Consider the following 18,866-nt stretch of genomic DNA (forward strand, 5'->3'; position numbering starts at 1 on the left):
CCAGTGAGTTTATGGATAAATGTGAGTTTTGAAAGTTTGACACACTAATTTTGACCTCTTTGCGTCTCATTTTGGTGAAATCAAATAATATCTACCTCACAAGATTTTGTTAGGAGAGTAATGAGAGATATGCTAAGTCAGTATGTTTGGTTGTTACTATAGATGTGTGATTGTTTTTTTTCTTTTCCCTAAATTTAACGTTCACAGAATCATTTTTGAGATGATAGAGAAAAGGAGATTTTGGGAATAGTCCGCCACACTGAAATTACTAGATGCTTCTGTGTGGAGAAAGGAAATAAATCGTACAAATTCTTATTGTGTTTAGCACTCTAAGTGTCTTGGAGATACTGGATTCTATATGATGAGTTTGAAGTTGATAATTTTGGAAATTAACATGGTTAAGGTATATGTGGAATAAATGGGAAGAATACAAAGGTCAATATAAGCAAATGTAAGTGAACATTATCTGTAAGTATACAGGCTTATCGATCAATTAAAATAATTTAAAAAGTCAGAAGAAATCAACAGAATCAGAGTTTTGTGTTTTGGCTTAGGATTTAAACAAGACTAACTATACTCATACATCCCATGTTTATGCTTCAAAATGGCATGGTTTGGAGAACTGAACTCCATTTAATTGCTTACTTTAATAAGCAGCATAGTTCTTTCTTCTTAAAATTTGAACAAAAGTGTGAAAGTAAAAAAGTCTCGTGCAGGGACTCATGGATAAAAGGACAAGGTTGGCAGGTCTGAAGGATGGGAAGGGAAAGAGTCATGAGTCTAATACAATGGGAGGGGTCAAAGGAACGGATTCTACTCCTTGTAGCCTGGGAAAATGGGGCTCTCACTCATGATTGTGATGAAGGCAAAACATGTTTAGGAAAGTAAATGTATGGAGAGAAGTTTAGAGATACATAGAATGTTTATGAATGTTTGATTAATTTTCCTACCAAATGTTGCAGCACTTTCACAGGCTACTCAGAGGTAACAAAATGATTTTTAAATTTACAAGAAACTTCCTATTAAACAGATATATTATTCCATTTGTTCCTCATTTTTTTCCAGGAGAAAAAAGTTAATAAAAATATTAATTCTGGCTTGTGTAGTATCGTTTCAATGGGAAATTATCCTTTAAACCTGATGCATCTGCTAGAAAAAAATATTCTTAGTTTTAAAACTATTTCTGAACTAGATGAATGGCATTCAGGGGAGAATGTCATGAGTGACTTGGGGAGGGGAAAATCTCAATAGCTAAAACAATGGAAGTTTTAAACTAATTCAGAGCTAAAGTATTTTGTGCATATATGCATCAGAAACTAGGCATTATCTGCTTGATCATTATTCTATGATCCAGGCAACATTTCAAAGTTCATTTTATATATTAGCAAACCAAGACTCTTCAAGGACAACAACTAAAGGTTTTGTAGACAATAGTGTGGGTGGAACAAGTTTAACCATGCAAGTTGATAGCACAGTGATGCTGACAGTGGCACCACTTGGCTTTGTTGTAGTTTTATAATCTCATAGTCTCCTAATATCTGCTATTAATTGAACTCAAATTTGAAATTTTCCTTAATATTGTTGAATACTCTACACACACACACACACACACACACACACACACACACACACACACACAGTCGTTTAATTGACTTCCTCTCATCCACTTTTCAAATATCTACATTGCCATTTTATGTATGCAGCATCTGTTTAACTCTTCTCTTGAGGTAACTTTCCCTTTCTTTAAACTCTCTGGTAAAGAGCTTAATATTCAATGCAAAACTATGCAAAGCAAGGTAATAGTCCTGGGAAATATTCACAAAGCTAAATAATATAATATTAAAAGAAGTTTGTAATTAGACTGTGTACATCCTTGGCCAAACTGACTATGTTAACTTTCTTGTGGTTCAACTTTTTGCAATGAAATTTTGATAAACTGAAAAGAGCAACTCTCCGTAAACTATTAATAATACATTTAATAGTGTATAATAATTAGAAGAAGCTGATTAGATTCTCTTTATATTTTGAAGTTTCAGTCTCCAACATTAAAGGAATAGACACAGATTAAAATGCACACAAATAGAAGGACACACACACATATGCACACACACACACAGAGGATTACATCCCAATATACTTAAAGCACTGAATATGGCCTGTTTTACTACTTTATAAGATAATGACTCTGATTTTTTATTACATAATTTAGAACAAAATAATATGCCATGGCATAAATTATAGCTTATTTTATTTTCTTACTGCAATCAAACATTTTCCTATCCTATGTACTAGTTTTGACCCTAATGAAAAATGAATGATCCAAAAATTCTTTCTCAGCCAATTTCAGCCAATTATCATTTTCCAACAATACATTAGATTATTTTCACATATTTTGTTCATGACCAGTTATCTCCCTTTATACAATAACTTTGATTTCACCTTTTATCTTTTAAAATTGTATATAAAATTAAATTTTCTAGAGTAGCAAAGGCAATAAGGACTATTCAGTCTGTTGTAAAGTACTGATTAAATACCTGGCATGCTGCTTCGGGATCCTCAATCATGTAACTTTTTTGACAGGCTAAATGGGTTTCTCTTAATTTGTAGATTATTGCTGAAGGAACTCCCTTTTCAGCATTATGAAGAAGGCAGGAAGTCCTCAAATAAGTGCCCTGCCGGGAATCCGACAGCAGTGAGTCTCCCACTGAATCTATCATCTGCTGACGAGTGGGCCTTTTAATCTTCTGATTAGTGGTGCTTAGGCCTGACTTATAGACTGGCTACAGGAAATTCAGAAATGTCATACATGCATTAATTTTCAATCAATTGGTTTTTAGGAAATATGCTCCTCGGGAAAGGATAGTGTACAATTTGTTACCCTAGATACTATTATAATGATATGGTTTCCTGAATAATCACTAAACAATAAATTCACTGGTTTCCGATTGCTTACTGACTGTGCCCAAAATTCTTAGTGCAATGTTTTGTAAATTATTTCTGTAAAAATATAGATTTTTTGTTTGTTCCTCTCATCCATATTGATTTTTCTGTTATTTTCTAAAAAGTGTGTTTAATGTATAACTATTAATTTATATTTTGTGGTGCAAGGGTCAAACCCTGGACTGTACAGAAGCCAGACAAACACCCTACCAGTAAACAGCTACATACCTAGTCTTTTTTAAAACGTTTATTTTCAGAGAACTCCAGATTCCAAGGAAGATGGAAGCATAGAAAAAAAAAAAAAGGTTTCTATGTCCATCAGATTTCTTAGTGGTTCACACTGTGTGTAAGTATATATAGTAACAAAAACAGAATTAACACTGATGTATGTGTATTTGTTTTTCAGATTTTAAAAAAAATTTTAGCATGTGTATTTATTTAACCCCTGTAGCAATCAAGTCAGAAAATTATTCTATTGCCTCAAAGCTCTGCTTTTATGATACTTATCTATATTACCTCGTTATTAATTTTTCTTTATCTTTATTTTCATAATTTCAAGAATTTTTGGTAAATGGTGTCATATAGTATATGCAAATGTAGGGCTGGTATGATCCTGAAGATAATACATACTGCTTTCTGTATGAATAGTCATTTTTTCCCATAGCATGGTTGTATTAGCATGGTTATATTGCTATCTTACCATCCATTTTTCAATGAACACTGGTTGTTCAGAGTTTTAATCTGTTAAAAACAAAGTTGCTAGAGTAATCATATGTATGGAGATGACTGTGATATATGTGCATATATATTTAAAACATTTGATCCAAAATTTATTGTATTGTTGTACATGTATATTAAAGAAACTGGGTAAGGACTTTCAGAGAGACCATCACTTTCTATGTCCTTTGCAGTATGTGTTTTTACTGCTTCCTGGATGTCTTGTTTGAATAACTCTGTTCCCTGGTAATTCTGTCCAGTGTTGTTGATGACTGACCCCAAGTCTTTCTTTCTTTACATCTTTATTGTTGATATCATGGAATATTTTTATGTTTTTCCTTATTATGCCTCTTTTTCATTTATTGATCTGGACACATGACATATCCTTTTAGTAGACTGTGATGTGTTCTCACCTGGGAATTTGCCTCTCATATTTCCAACAATTGCTATGTAAACCTCTACCTTTTATTCTCGCTGGACCTTACCTTTGCCAGTCAACTGCGAACATGTAGTGAGCCCTTGGTCTACAGTCTTGTCTTGCTTGCCTCACTGTGTAGTTTTGTTCATCAAATATTTTTCTCTAAAAAAAACTTACTTTTAAAGCTTAAGACCCTACTCTAACTTCATTATTGTAGATTTATGTAATATTTATTCCTTTAATATTATTTTAAAGTGTTTTGGGAAAGAATGGCAACTGTATTGTTAATATTATATTTAGCAGAAAGTAGAGATTCTTGAATTTAAAATTTAAAAAATTATCTAAACTAATTTTTGATACCATCTTCATATTTGCTGACAGTATTTTTCTAACCATGCTTTTAATAACTTCAAGGTACTTTAACCAAATGCCTCTACCTTTTTATTTTGTTTGTTTTGCTTTTATTATTTTGAGACAGGACATAAATACATAGCCAGGTTGTTTCAAACTCACTATTTGGCCAAGGCTAGCTCCTTCAGCAAAGGGAATGATTAGATGTAGGCATGTACCACTTTCCCCAACTTGTACATACATTTTAAATAATTAATTCTATTGTGGCACTTTTACATTTTTTAAGTACATCCACATTTTTGAAGTTTACTTCTCTATTAATTTTGTTTATACATTTAATTAAACTTACATTTTACATATACATAATATGCATAAAATATAAATGTTATGTTAAACTTATATTTTGAACAGAAACCCTTTTTTATCAGATCGCTTTATTTTCCTTTACTCTATATGTATATAGAAGATAGCTAATTTCCTTGGCTTGGAGTTTTCTTTCTTGTAACCTCTATAGGTCTGGAATTGTGGAGAGCCATCAGGGAAAAGCAAATCAAAATGACTCTGAGATTCCATCTTACACCTGCCAGAATGGCTAAGGTTAAAAAGACAAATGACAGCTTTTCCTGGAGAGGAAGTGGAGCAAGGGAAACACTCTTCCATTACTGGTGGGAGTACAAACTTGTACAGTCACTTTGGAAATCAATGTGGTGGTTTCTCAGAAAATTGGGAATAGATCTACCTCAAGATCCAGCTATACTACTCTTGGGCATATATCCAAAGGATGCTCAATCAAACTGTAAGGACACTTGCCCAACTATGTTCATAGTAGCTTTATTTTTCATAACCAGAACCTGGAAACAACCTAGATGCCCCTCAACCAAAGAATGGATAAAGGAAATGTGGTACATTTGCACAATGGAGTATTACTCAGCTGTTAAAAACAATGATATCATGAAATAAATTTGAAGGCAAATGGATGGAACTAAAAACAAAACAAAACAAAACAAAAAAACAAAAACGTCCTTAGTCAGGTAACCCAGATCCAGAAAGACAAATAGAGTGTATATTCATTTATAAGTGGATATTTGTTGTAAAGTAAAGGATAACCATGCTATAATCCACAGACCCAGAGAGACTAGGTAAAAAGCAGGGCCCAAGGGTGACACTCAGATCTCCCTGGAAAGGGGGAATATGAGATTTTGTGGGTGTACTTGGAGTGGGTGGGGATGGGAACATGAGGAATCAGGGGGGTAGACTGGGAGAGAGTATTGAAAGAGATGACTGGAAAGAGGGGACTTTAGGGTCAGGTAGAAACTGGTACAAGGGAAACTCCCAGGTATCCTCAAGGATGACCCCAGCTAAGACTCCCAGCAATTGTGATATATAGCCTGAACTGGTCATCTCTTACGGCCAGGCAAGACTTTCAGGGGAGGGACTGGAACACCGACATAAACACATAAGCGTCAACCTAAGTCTGTCCTGCTTGTGGGATGTGCTAGAAAGGCAAGTAATGGGTAAGGGTGGCGAAGATGGTGGGAGTGGTCAACCAACGACTGGTCCAGCCTGAGACCCATGCCTTGGGAATGATGCCACCACTGACACTGCCTGAGCACCAAGACCCAGAAGCTGCCTGGCCCAGAGACCTAGGATAGAACCAAACATCTAATAATATCTGCTGTACTCCCCCAGTAGACTGGGGACTACTCCAATGTAATCAGAGAGCCTTCATCCTGTAACTGATAGGAACAGATGCAGAGACCCACAGCCAAACATTTGTCAAGCTCGGGGAATCCTGCTGAAAAGAGGCAGGAAGGACTGTAGGAATCAGAAGGTCAAGGACATCAAAAGAAAACCCACAGAAACAACTAATCTAGTTTCTAGGAACTCGCAGAGTCTTAGACAACACACCAAGGACTGCATGGGACTGCATGGGACTGACTAAGCCTTCTACATGTATGTGACAATTGTGTAGCTTTGTCTATTGTATGACTCCCAACAGTGGTAGCAGAGGCTGTCCCTAACGCTTTGGCTGGCTTTTGGGAACTTATTCCTCATACTAGGTTGCCTTGCTCAGTCTTAATATGAGGGAGGTCCTTAGTCTTACAGCAACTTGATATGTCATGTTTTATTGACACTCATGGAAGGCTTGCCCCTTTCTGAACAGAAACAGAGGAGGATGGGGGGAGAGAAACAGGAAAGGATGAGAGGGGAGGAGAGAGGGGAAACTGTGGTTGGGGTGTAAATAAACAAATCAATAAATTTAATAAAAAATGAGATAGAAGAATATTAAAAATTTCCATGGCTATATTCATATCTATCCTAAAAAAGAATACTGTATCATATAGTCTTTTGTAAAGTGGTCTACATACTTACAGACAGATTACAACCGTTATACATACATACAAACTCCTATTGATACTACACAGACAGAACACAATATTCTATCATAATCACCCAATCCCCACTATGGGTCTTTGCTTTATTCCTAAGTACTCACATCTGTTTCCTCAGCTTACAAAATTGAATTATGTTTAAAAATGAATTCTCTATCCTTTTCTTCTTTCTCTCTTCTTCCTTTACCCCCAAACTTATTCTTTTTGTTTATGTTTAAAGTATGCATTAAGTCACTCTAATGTAAAATGTCAAAGTTATTAAAACAACAACAACAACAATTGAAAGACAGTACACTGTCAGGTTGTATTTAGAAATTCTTGGTGTCTGTCTATCATCGGAATTCTATCAGTGTCACTCTAGTCCATGCTTTTATTTTAACCAATGTGCTCTTTCCATGTTGTTCTCACTCAAGTCCATTCTGCACTCCTTCAAAGAGTCACACTGAATGGAGATATCATCCCAGAACTTTCTATAGGAAAACTACATATTATGTAAACCTCTTAGGACTTTCTCCAATATGTGGTTCTGGTGTGATTTTATAGACCATCTTCCAAAGTGCTTTATTTTTATTTACTTCTTCAAAGTTTATCTTTTCAATATAGGTCCCACTTTAGGCAAACAACTGAGGGTTAGACGAACACAATTAACTGGAATTCTGTACATCAGTCCTCACACCATTTGCACTCTGAATTTGTTTTGTCCTTAGCAGCTATAATCTTCTGATTTCTGTTCTTTCTCAAAGTTCGGTCTGAATGCTTTCCTGTCTCTCATCCACAGAGCTGGGCTGACCTCTCCTGCCTCTCATCCATGGAGCCAGAGTGAGCTCTAGCCTCTGACCTTCCATCATATCTGTAGGATGTTTAGTCACATTTTAATCATGGGTATTTGTAGCATATGGTCATGTCTTATCATGATTCTCAGCTTAAAAAAATGGATGTAGGCATCATTACATTGACATTTTCCTCCAGTCATGTTTGGTTCTATACTAGGTCTCTGGGCCATCCAGCCTCTGAGTCCTGGTGCTCCAAGCACTGTCAGGGGTGGGTTCATGCTTGTGGTATGAGTTTCTGGCTGGACCAGTCATTGATTGGCTACTACCTCAAACTCTACTCCACCTTACCTGTCTTTCTAGCACATCCCATAGGCAGGACAGACTTTAGGTGGAAGATTACATGGTTGAGTTGGTGTCCTAGTTCCTCCACTGGAAGTCTTGCCTAGTCATAAGAGATGACCAGTTCAGGCTACATATCTGCAATTGGTAGGAGTCTTAACTGGGATCATCGTTATAGATATTTGGGAGTTTCCTTTTACCAGGTTTCTACCTGACTCTGAAATGCCCATGCCCCCCTTTCCAGTCATCTCTTTCAGTACTCTCCTCCAACCCCCACCTGATCCCTTATGTTTCCATGCCCACTCACGACCTATCCACCCACAAAATCTCTTCTGTTTCCCTTTCCCAGGGAGATCCAAGTTTCCCCCTTGGGCTGTCCCTGTTACCTAGCCTCTCTGGGTCTGTGGATTATAGCATGGCTATCCTTTATTTTATAGTAAATATTCACTTATAAGCGAATACATACCATGATTGTCTTGCTGAGTCTGGGTTACCTTATCCGGATGATTTTTTTCAATGTAATGATGCCCCTAACGATATTCTGCTGTATTCATAGAATGGTTCCTAGCTCAATCGGTATCAGAGAGGCTTCATCCAACAACTGGTGGAAACGAATGCAAAGATCCACAGTCAAGCATTAGGTCAAGCTCTGGGAATTATGCCAAAGAGCGGGAGCAAGGATTGTAGGAGCCAGAGGGGTCAAGGACACCACAAGAAAACCCATAGAATCAATTAACCTGGCCTCATAGGAACTCACAGAGACTGAACCAAGAACAGGAGTCTGCATAGAGCTGACCTAGGCCCTCTGCATATATGTGATAGTTGTGTAGGTTGGTCTTCTTGTGGGACTCTTAACAGTGGGAGCAGGCCTCTCTCTGACTCTTTTACTGGCTTTTGGGACCCTATTCCTCATGCTGGGTTGCCATGCCAAGCCTCAATACATTCGAGGTACTTAGTCTTACTATAACTTGATATGCCGTGTTTTGTCATTATCCATGAGAGGTCTGCCCTTTTCTGAATAGAAATGGAGAAGGGGTCGATGTGTGGGGGGGGAAGGTAAAGGGGAGGTGGGAGGACCACTAAGAGCAGAGGAGGGAAGGGAAACAGAGGAGGGTTGTGATGTAAAATAAGTAAATAATTTAGAACTAGATTGTTTTTTAATTATATAGGCATGATTGCTTGTGTGTGGGAATGCAGATGCCCAAGGAGGCCAGGAGAGGCCTTTGGTTCCCTTGGGGCTGGAGTGATAGCCAAAGCTGTGAGCACTCTGATATGGTGTTGGGAATTAAACTCAAGTCCTCTGCAAGAGCCACATGTATGCTTAACCATTGAGTGGTCTCCCCAGCTGCTGCATTCGAATTTCTTGGTCCATGTGTACTGGTTAAATAGTTCTTCAGTCTCCAATTCTCCTCAACATCTAACACAGTACCCCACACAGAATAATAATATGAGCTGAGGTATGGTGTCAATAATAATATGGACCAGGAAAATTTAATTAAGAGAATACAATGACAATTAATATTTTTACTTTTCTCAGTAGCTAGGGGGCATCTTGCAACTTGCCTCAGATATGACTACAAGATAAGATTTGTTATTGTTTAAGTAAATAAATTTCTATACTTAATCCTGTTCATAATGTACAAAAGGAAAAAAAAGGTTTGTGTGTGTGTGTGTGTGTGTGTATGTGTGTGTGTGTGTGTGTGTGTGTGTGTGTGTGTGTTTGTGTGTGTCCCTTAATGTAGATTAGGAGTTTGAGGGTCTGATTTAATACTCTTCTCTTCTTTATCTGTGCTGTCCTCTTTATTTTTTCTTTCTCATTTATATTTTTGCTGAAGGCATTGATGTTAGATGATGAAGATTTGGGTACATTAATTGCATGATACACCTCATTTGAAAAGAATCCTTCTACTTTATAAGATCTAGGAAATTGCCCTCATAGCTTAAACCATGTTACAGATACTCGTTTAAGTTAGAATAACAAGTGGTCTCACAGTTTTATTTTCCTATATACCCAGAAGTTTGCATTTTTCTCAATAATATGATGATTTTTATAAAATTCCACACTCCATTCTTTGCAGAAATACACACTACAGAACCAGAAATATTTAAAGGGTGACTTCAGCAAGTCGTAGAGTTATCTGATGGGTCTCAGAGCAATGACCTTGGGAAATGAAGAGGAATGATGTTTTCCTTATGCTCAGAATGAAGCTAACATATCTTCAAGGGGGGAAAATGAAAGAGGTATTTGAATTTTATGTTCACACTAGTAAGGTGAGTCCTGTATATTTTAGTAGCCTAGTGTTTACTTTCCCTGAATTTGGTAAGATGTTGTCAATTTATTTCTAGTTGAATATGACAGTAGTAAGATTTTCAAAGTCTAATAAAAGCAAGGAACATTAAACTTGTGATTTATTGGTTCAGATTATGTGCATGTTATTGTGAGTGAAGTCAACTTACCTTTTGTCATTGAAAAAGAAAAAAATGAATGGCCTGTGAAACTGTAAGAGTCTCTGACTCTTACTGACATTTGAGATCCTACTCCTTATATTGGGTTGCCTTGTCCAGCCTTAATACATGGGGAGGTCCTTTGTCTTACTGCAACTTGATATGCTGTGTTTTATTGATACTCATGGGGCACCTGTGCTTTCCTGGATGGAGAAGACAGAGGAGAGGATTAGGGTGTGGGAGCAGGGAGGAGTGAAGAGGGAAGGGACTGGGAGGTGAGGATGGGAGGGATGCTGTGGCAGGGATGTAAAATAAATGGATGAATAAACAAAGAGTTGGTCTGTCAGAAGATATTTTCAATCACTAACATTTTCTCAAAGTGAGTTAATTTATTTTAACCATATTTATAATATGAAAGTATGATACTGATCATACTGACTTCTAAAGTTTTATACTAGTAAATGTATTTTTTAGTAATGATAGTGATGCCTACAAATAACTTTATTTTATTAATTATGTATATAATTTTTGAATACCTCTCCTAATTCACAATTATATATAATACTATAATAGATATCCTCTCAGTACACATATATTTATGTAAACATAAATTCCTAGAAATAAATTTGCCAGATAAAATTTAGTGCACAATTTACACTTTGATATGTGTTAGTAAACTGATTACAAATGATTACAAATACATTACTGATTTGAATTTTTATATGAAGCATTTCTCTAAAATTTTGTAGCAATTAGATTTTATTATAACATCATTTTAGTTGATAAAAATCAACTAAATGTACACATTTCCTGTTTTGTTGAGATTCTTATCTGGAATTGAAATATATCTAATTTAGAAAAATTTTGTAAACTGTGAAGACAATTATCATGCAACTACCAAGCACATAAATTACAGTAATAAAATCAGCTTATTTCACATAAATGGAAGTTATCTTTATTTAACTTTTGCCTCCAAATTTTATACCTCTAATTCTTATAACTCCAGTCTTAAAAATAGAGTAGCTATATCTTACAAATGAAATTAATATGACTATCAATAAGACTGTAACACTAAGTATGCCTTTCTTTTTAAAATTGAGCATATTGTATACATTTTTATATGGGCATAATTACAATGCAAATTGCTTGGAATTTTACTCTTTGAATTAAAGACAACCTTCTTGGTAAAGTGGGAATATGAATTAAAAATAGTAAGCATCCTTAATTAATTGCTACAGATACTGAATGCAGAGCCCTAAGATTTTTGCTCTTATAACATTTTTCTCTAATCATTTTATGCTTATGATTGGGTGTAACAGACTCTCTATATTTACCAAATGCTCAGTTAATTATTTAATAGACCTTTGCCTTCCAGATGGTAAACCTTTATAAGAATGCTTTCTGTTTCCTTTGTAGAATGCAGTGATTTTTCATTTCATACATTTTGTTTTAGACTCGGCGTCTTTGTCCTTGTACCTTCATGCTTTCTTGAATTTGATCTGTGGCACTGCAGAAGCCACTTGTTGCATGGGGTGTTTTGCTATTGGTGCTGATTTTTACAGAAACCCCATGTTGTTTTCCTAAGTTTCACTCATTTCATGCTGTACTTTCTTCATTAGTCCACGCTCTTTCTCTTTGCCAGTTAACTCCTGTCTCAAGCCCTCATCAAGACTTCGAACTCTTAGGCCAACTCTTTACAGCTTCTCAAGCAAGTTGTCAATCAGTATTAGATACCAAAATATAACATTGTTTGATGTACACTGAAATGGGTTATGTGTAATTAAATTCTCTTGTTATTTTTGAAGAAATCATTGATTATTGCTTTGAATATATCATCACCAAATTATTGATAATTGTCAGAAGACAAAATTTTCTCTCCTCCCATCTCCAAGCATAATGTGAAGCAGGATCAATGGTTCCTAAAACTGGAGCAGGCTGGACTTTGTTTTCTTTTCTTTTTGAGACTATACTATAATTACACCATTTCTCCCTTCTCTTTCATCCTTTTACTCTCTACTCTCTTCCTTTCTCTTTTTTAAATGTATGGCCCTCCTTTTTTTCTTTAATTGCTGTTAAGCATATATATGTTTATACAAATATATTTCTAAATATAGCCTGCTCAGTCTGTATAATGTTACTCCTTTGCATGTTTTCAGGGCTGACCATTTGGTAGATTACCATTCAGTGTGCTCTTTCCTGGAGAAGGAAGAGGGGGTAGAAAGATTTTTAAGAACCAGAAGATCAGGGAGTTTGCTGTGAGATTTTATCTTCTATTAACATCAAAAGTTACAACCACAGAAATCTCATCAACATGACTGCCTAAACATGATCTGACCAAGCGTGACACCAACAGATGTGCCAAAAGACATGGAGAAAAGCCCATAAGGCCTCAACCTTACACAGAACACTACAGGCAACTAAAGAATTTGTGAGTAGGCCAGGACTTGTTTAAAAGACTCTTTTGACTTCGATATCATGTTTAAAATACGTAGATATATGCAGTAATTTATTGACATTATCCCCTTGCTCTGAGCAAGTGGCTTGTACAATTCATGTCCCTCTTGACTTATGTGATGGGCGTATTGTATATGTGTAGATGCTATTTCTAAAGCTTCGGGGCCCCAGATGTATGCAATCCAGACACTTGAGAAGCAAAGCAACAGGATGACAGCAGGCCAGCATAACTACTTAGAGTGACCCTGTCTCAACAACATAAATAAGACTCATAGGAGGAATACTGAACATATTTAAGTGGAAAGTACATTAGTGTATCTTGCACGTGAAAATACTGGTTTTTACACTAGTGGAAGCCCATGAACTGTGGACTAATAGCTGTGGAGCCCCCATATGACTAGACTAGGTCCTCTAGACATGGGAGACAGTTGTTTAGCTCGAACTGTTTAGGGGACACCCCACAGGCAGGGGGATTGGGATCTGTCCCTGGTGCATGGGCAGGCTTTTTGGAGCCCAGTGCCTATGGTGTGACACCTTGCACAGCCTTGGTGCAGGGGGAGGGGCTGCTGAGTGTGCCAGGCTCTGCTAGCTCCCCATGGGAGACCTTGATTTGGAAAATGTAGGGTTGGGGGTTGGGTTGGGAGGAAAGGCTGGGGGGTGGGAAGAGGGAAGAGACGGGATTTTTGGTTGGTATGTAAAGTGAATAGAAAATTTCTTCGTAAAAATGAAAAAGAAAATAAAATACTGGTTTTTGATTTGTAATATTACTTGTCATTATCACTTACATGCCATAAAAAAAAACAACTTGGAGGTAAATGCATTACCTGTGCTTCTTCTGGTATGAAAATGTTTCACTCACTTAGGTTATAAAACTAGATGCTATGCAGTTAAAATTAGAAGATAAACATTGCAATCATATGGAAAATCTATTTTGAAATCATTCTTTCTCTGTTGTGTTCAGTAAAACAGAATAGTCCATTCTTTTTTTCTCATAACTATTAAAATATTAAAAAAAATTCCTCCAAGTGACATAATATTAAAAGACATCTCATTACTTTAATACCATGCCTAGCATTTTCACATTCCAGTAACACAAAGACTACCCAGAGTTGTGAATCAATAAAGTCAATAACCATTCCATTGTCTTGGTATTCAAGTGCAGTGATCGCAAGATCCATAGTTCAGGGCATTAATTATTAGTCATGGAATGGTCATTGTTTATCTCTGTAATATATCAATATTATAATGATCTCTCATATAGAGCATCACTCTTTTTTTACATAATAACTTTAAGAGAGTCAAGGTCTTCCTTTAGAATCCGTGTGTCTAATTTAGCCATATCAAAACAGACTATTTAAAATTTAAATGGCAAGATATTTATTCTACAAAATGTTCATTCTCATAGCAGTGTAAATTAAAGGCAGAGAGGAGGTAAATCTCAGAGGAGACAGGCAGATTTCTGTGAATCATAGGTCAGCCTGGTCTATCTAGGGAGATCTAGTTCAGCCAAACCTACACGGTGAGACATTGCCTCAAAACAAGACAAAAATGCAAAGAGGCTGTTTGTCCTTATCGTCATGAAATAGTCTTCCACAGCTGAAGAAGGCTTACTTTCCCTATCCACTCTTAGACGTATCAGCTTATTATTATTTCCATCCAACTTCTGAATGATTGAGCAATGAAGATATTTGTTGGCATGTGATAGATTGCATGTGCTTGCCTTTAACAAGTTACAATTTAACTTATTTTAATTATTAAAGTTAGAAAAATTAGCAGTATTTAAAAACATTAAACCAATATAATTTTTTATGGGTATGGGTTTTTAAATGTAAAAAATTGCCAATATATGTGTATACATGTATGTATACACACATAATATATTGCTCCGTGAATATTTCTATTTTGTTATGAGTAGATTTTCAAGTGAAATGTAGTCATGATTTCCACTTCTCTGTGAGAAATTCACATTGAGGTGAAATACTATTCTTTAGGGAGCAAGAGTCCTGTTCTTGACTCTCAATTCAATTCCGTAACTAGTGTAACAGGAAATCGGTTAAATGCAGCAGGCTGTGCCGATGCTTTTATGAAATAAATCTCCTTCACAGACAATTCTCAGGAAGGGAGAAATTGCACTCAAATGTAGAGCAATGATAAAACCCAAATAAAAACACATGTAATTAAAAAAAATTCTGTTATAATTTTGTAGAAGTTGTCACGATTCCACTACTTGACCAATTTAATTTTATCCAAAATGGAACTGCAAATAATGCTCATGACAAGACTCATTGACATCTAATTTTAAACAAAACTATGTTGATTTTTTTTCCTTTGGTGTGGGGTGTGTGTGGTATATGTGTAACTGTGTGCACTGCACGCATGTATGTGCATGCTCACGTGCACGATCATGAGCACATGCAGAAGCCATTGAGGAAACTGGCTCTCTTGTCCTGTGGCTCTCTCCCTTATTCTATCGAGGAAGGGTCTACAATTAACTCTTTCAGCTAGTCTGGCTAGTCAGCAAGCTCTCAGGATCTATCTGTCTCTGCCATGCAATGCTTGACTACAAGTTTGCACAGCCCTGCCTGGCTTTTTATGTGAGTGCTGGGGATGTGAATTCCAGCTCTCCTGCTTTCACTGCAGCCTACTGAGCCAATCCCTCCAGCCCCTACACTCACGTCTGTATGAATAGTTTATAATTAACCTGGGTAATGTTTCTATTTGTATTTAGCTGTGTATTTGCTTTATCAATTAGTTTTAATGGGGATGAATGATAAAGTAGAATATAAGCACAATAATCACTTCCCCATTTCCCCATCCTTTCTCCAACCTCTCTGATATCCCACACTCACTCTCCAATTGATGGCCCTTTTTTGATTATTTAAAACTTATATCTTGTCTACAGGATCCCATTTTTGGAATACATTCTTTCTAATGAATATCATAGTAAATAATCTCTTGGTTATGTATTTTTATGATTCACACCTTCATCGATTTCCCCTTTGAATGTATGTTTTCACTGTGGGTTCTCTTAGTACATAAGGAGTTTTACTAAATTTGCCTGTGATCTTGAGTGCTGATTATTCCATCTTCATGTGTTTCTCAAACACTCCTCTTGATCAATTTTCTTTGCTCATCAAACTTGTCATCTATTTAATTAACTCCTCCATTTAAATTTGCATGTTCATTGTCCACAGAGTTGACTTCCATAATAGCAATTTCTTTTGTGTTATGTGTCCTTTGACCGTGACAGCTCTTTTCAGTCATTGTTTTCTCCCATCTACTCAATATTCCGAGCGAAGATCTGTGAGTCACTTGCTTCCCTTTCCTTCCTTTCAACACATTCTGTTTGGTTTTGTATTTCCTGACTTATTTCACCTTGTCTTTCACTTCCCCGGAGTAAAGTCTCTACCCGATATTTTTTACAATAGATCTATAACTGCCCAGGTAGCACCCTCCTGTCCCTTGCTGATGGCCACACCCAATAACATAACAAGTTTCCATTTTCTGAAAAACAAATTGGAGCTTATGTCATTCCCTGACCAGATGCCATGCAAAGTAATGCAATTTCCTTCATGGCCAACCTTTATGCAAAGACGGAGAGAGGCAGCTGTGTCTATGACATAAAGCAGGGTGATTCTTTCTCTCCAACACAAATTTCTCACTTTGCAACACTATTATAGCTAATATTTCCATCCCTACTGTTTGTGTTAAAAGGTTGAGTTCGCTCTGATGAACACACAACACTGAAGTTTTTAAACAAAATGTGTTGAGGAGTGTCAGTTGTACATGGAAATTGCAAAGCTGGTACTGAATGTACACTGACCACCTATCCATTTTCATGCCTTAACATTCCTTTATCATGGTCTGTTTATCAGAGCTAAGAAGGGCTCATGGAATATTACTGTTATCTCTCCTCCAAATATTATTCATATTTCATTTGCTTTGCTTATGTTTTTTTTTCTGTTCTCAATATTCAATTTAGAATGTTTAAATACATTATTTCTTTAAGTAGGAAAAACTTGACTGTAGGAATTGAAAATGTAATTTAATATACCCTTTTAGAGGGTTGAGCAAAGAGAACAAGGGTGATGTTGGGAGTTAAAATGTGAGGGTATTTACTGGGTATGAGGTTCTGGGATTGAAGATTTTGTTTTTATGGGAATCCTGGAAAACGAGGAATTCCTTAAGCCCTTGACTTATGAGATTTCAAATGCAAGGAGCATTAGAATGCAAGCATTTCCATTATATTAAAGAATAATACATTTATGTTTCCAATCTCTAAAAATATTTGGAAACAATAAAATATGAACCGTTGACTATAGCTGGAGCTTGAGTGAATGTTTACAAATTCCTTCCTAAAGGATTCTCTCTGTGGCCTTTGGATGAGCTTTTAGTATGGGAATGGGCTTTGGTACTCAAAGTTTTGGAGCAATTAGGTTTGATTAAGGCCTTGCAATAGGGTTTTGTTTCTCATTACACACAATTTATAATCAACTTAAGCAGTCTGAATTTTGTGCATCCATGTTTACATAGATCTTTTCAAGTTTCAGTAGGGGCTACTGACTAAATCTTCTCCCTAGCACCCTGAGGGAAAAAAATCTGTGTGGCTGTCTGTTTTCCTGGAAGAGTCTCCTGTAGACCCTGAACAGTCAGGAAATTGGATTAGCTGGTCCACTTTTGATTTCCTGGGAACATATTGTGTAGTTATGAGTACATTTAAGAAAAAATGGTGTTAAATGCCTTTAAAATATGAAACATATACAAGATTTATTTGCTGAAGTATCTGTGAATGTGTATTTATGATTTTGGCCTTATTTTTAAAGACATATCTCTCTCCTTGATATAGTGTGAAATAAAAAAATTGCTTAAGTATTAAAAATGAAAAATTTACATTCTAAATGCTAATTGTCTTCAGATCAGGGCTCTTGTTATTATACAAAAGCATGTTTATATAGGATTCATTAGAAAGTAGTTTGATTTATACTGCTCTACATCCAACTAATAAGTCTTTTACTTATCATGTTCTTATAATATATGAGTATGCAAATATTTTATGTAAAAGCACTTTAAAAGACATAAAATCAATAAACACTTGATTTTTCTTATAAAGTGCTAATAACTTCCTCAGTTATTGTTTTTTTTTGGGTTTTTTTTTGTGTGTGTATATGTGTGTTTAGTACCTGAAGTTATAATTAGAAAACAGCAAGGACCAGGAGGATTTTACATGAGTTGCATTTCATCAATGTGCCTTGGGATTAGAAATTCCCCAAGTCATAAACCTTCCCTCTACTTCCAATGGAAATTCAGCCATAATGTCAAGTCATTATAAGTTTATTAGGTCCTTGTCATAATACCAGTTATAAATTAGATCATTTTATAGTCTCAAGAATGGAAAAGTAATTAAATTGGTGGTTTTATTAGTTGATGGACAGTTTCAAAGAGTTTATTTCTCTTGGAAAATCAAGGTATATTGTTCTTTTATCTTCCAAAGAAGTGGCTAGAAGAAAAAATGGAGCTGAACAGAATTCTAAATGTAACAGCACAAGGTAATTTTAGCATGAATATAGACTTGATTTTATTAATAAGTATTAAAATATGTATTTTAAAGATGTGCAGTTTTGCTTTAGAATTTAAATATTAGGATCTTCCTTAATTAGTATGTGATTTCAATTTCAAAACATATTTTATTAGGTGAATTAGAGGTAGTCATGTTAATATTACAGTCTATTCTTTGAAAATATGCTAATTGAGGCTTTATAAATGACATGGAGATAAAATCTTTGTAAATTCTTAAATGTTATAATTAGTCTTTATGTTTTTTTGCTTTCTAGACTCAAAAATACAAATGATTAAAGTCAGTTAAATTGAAAAAGAAATCTTGAGTATTTTCATTCAGTTAGCTAATTCTAAACTTGTCTTCTTCTCTCTCAGGTTATTTATTATTTTCATTGTATTCTGGAAATCCTAATAGAAATACAGAAAATTAAAAGAACAATATATTACATCATAAAAATCATGTTCCAAAGTGTCTTGAAC

This window comes from Peromyscus californicus, unplaced genomic scaffold (assembly GCF_007827085.1).
Source record: "Peromyscus californicus insignis strain IS unplaced genomic scaffold, ASM782708v3 Scaffold_14__1_contigs__length_90479793_seg_2, whole genome shotgun sequence".
Classification (NCBI taxonomy): Eukaryota; Metazoa; Chordata; class Mammalia; order Rodentia; family Cricetidae; genus Peromyscus; species Peromyscus californicus.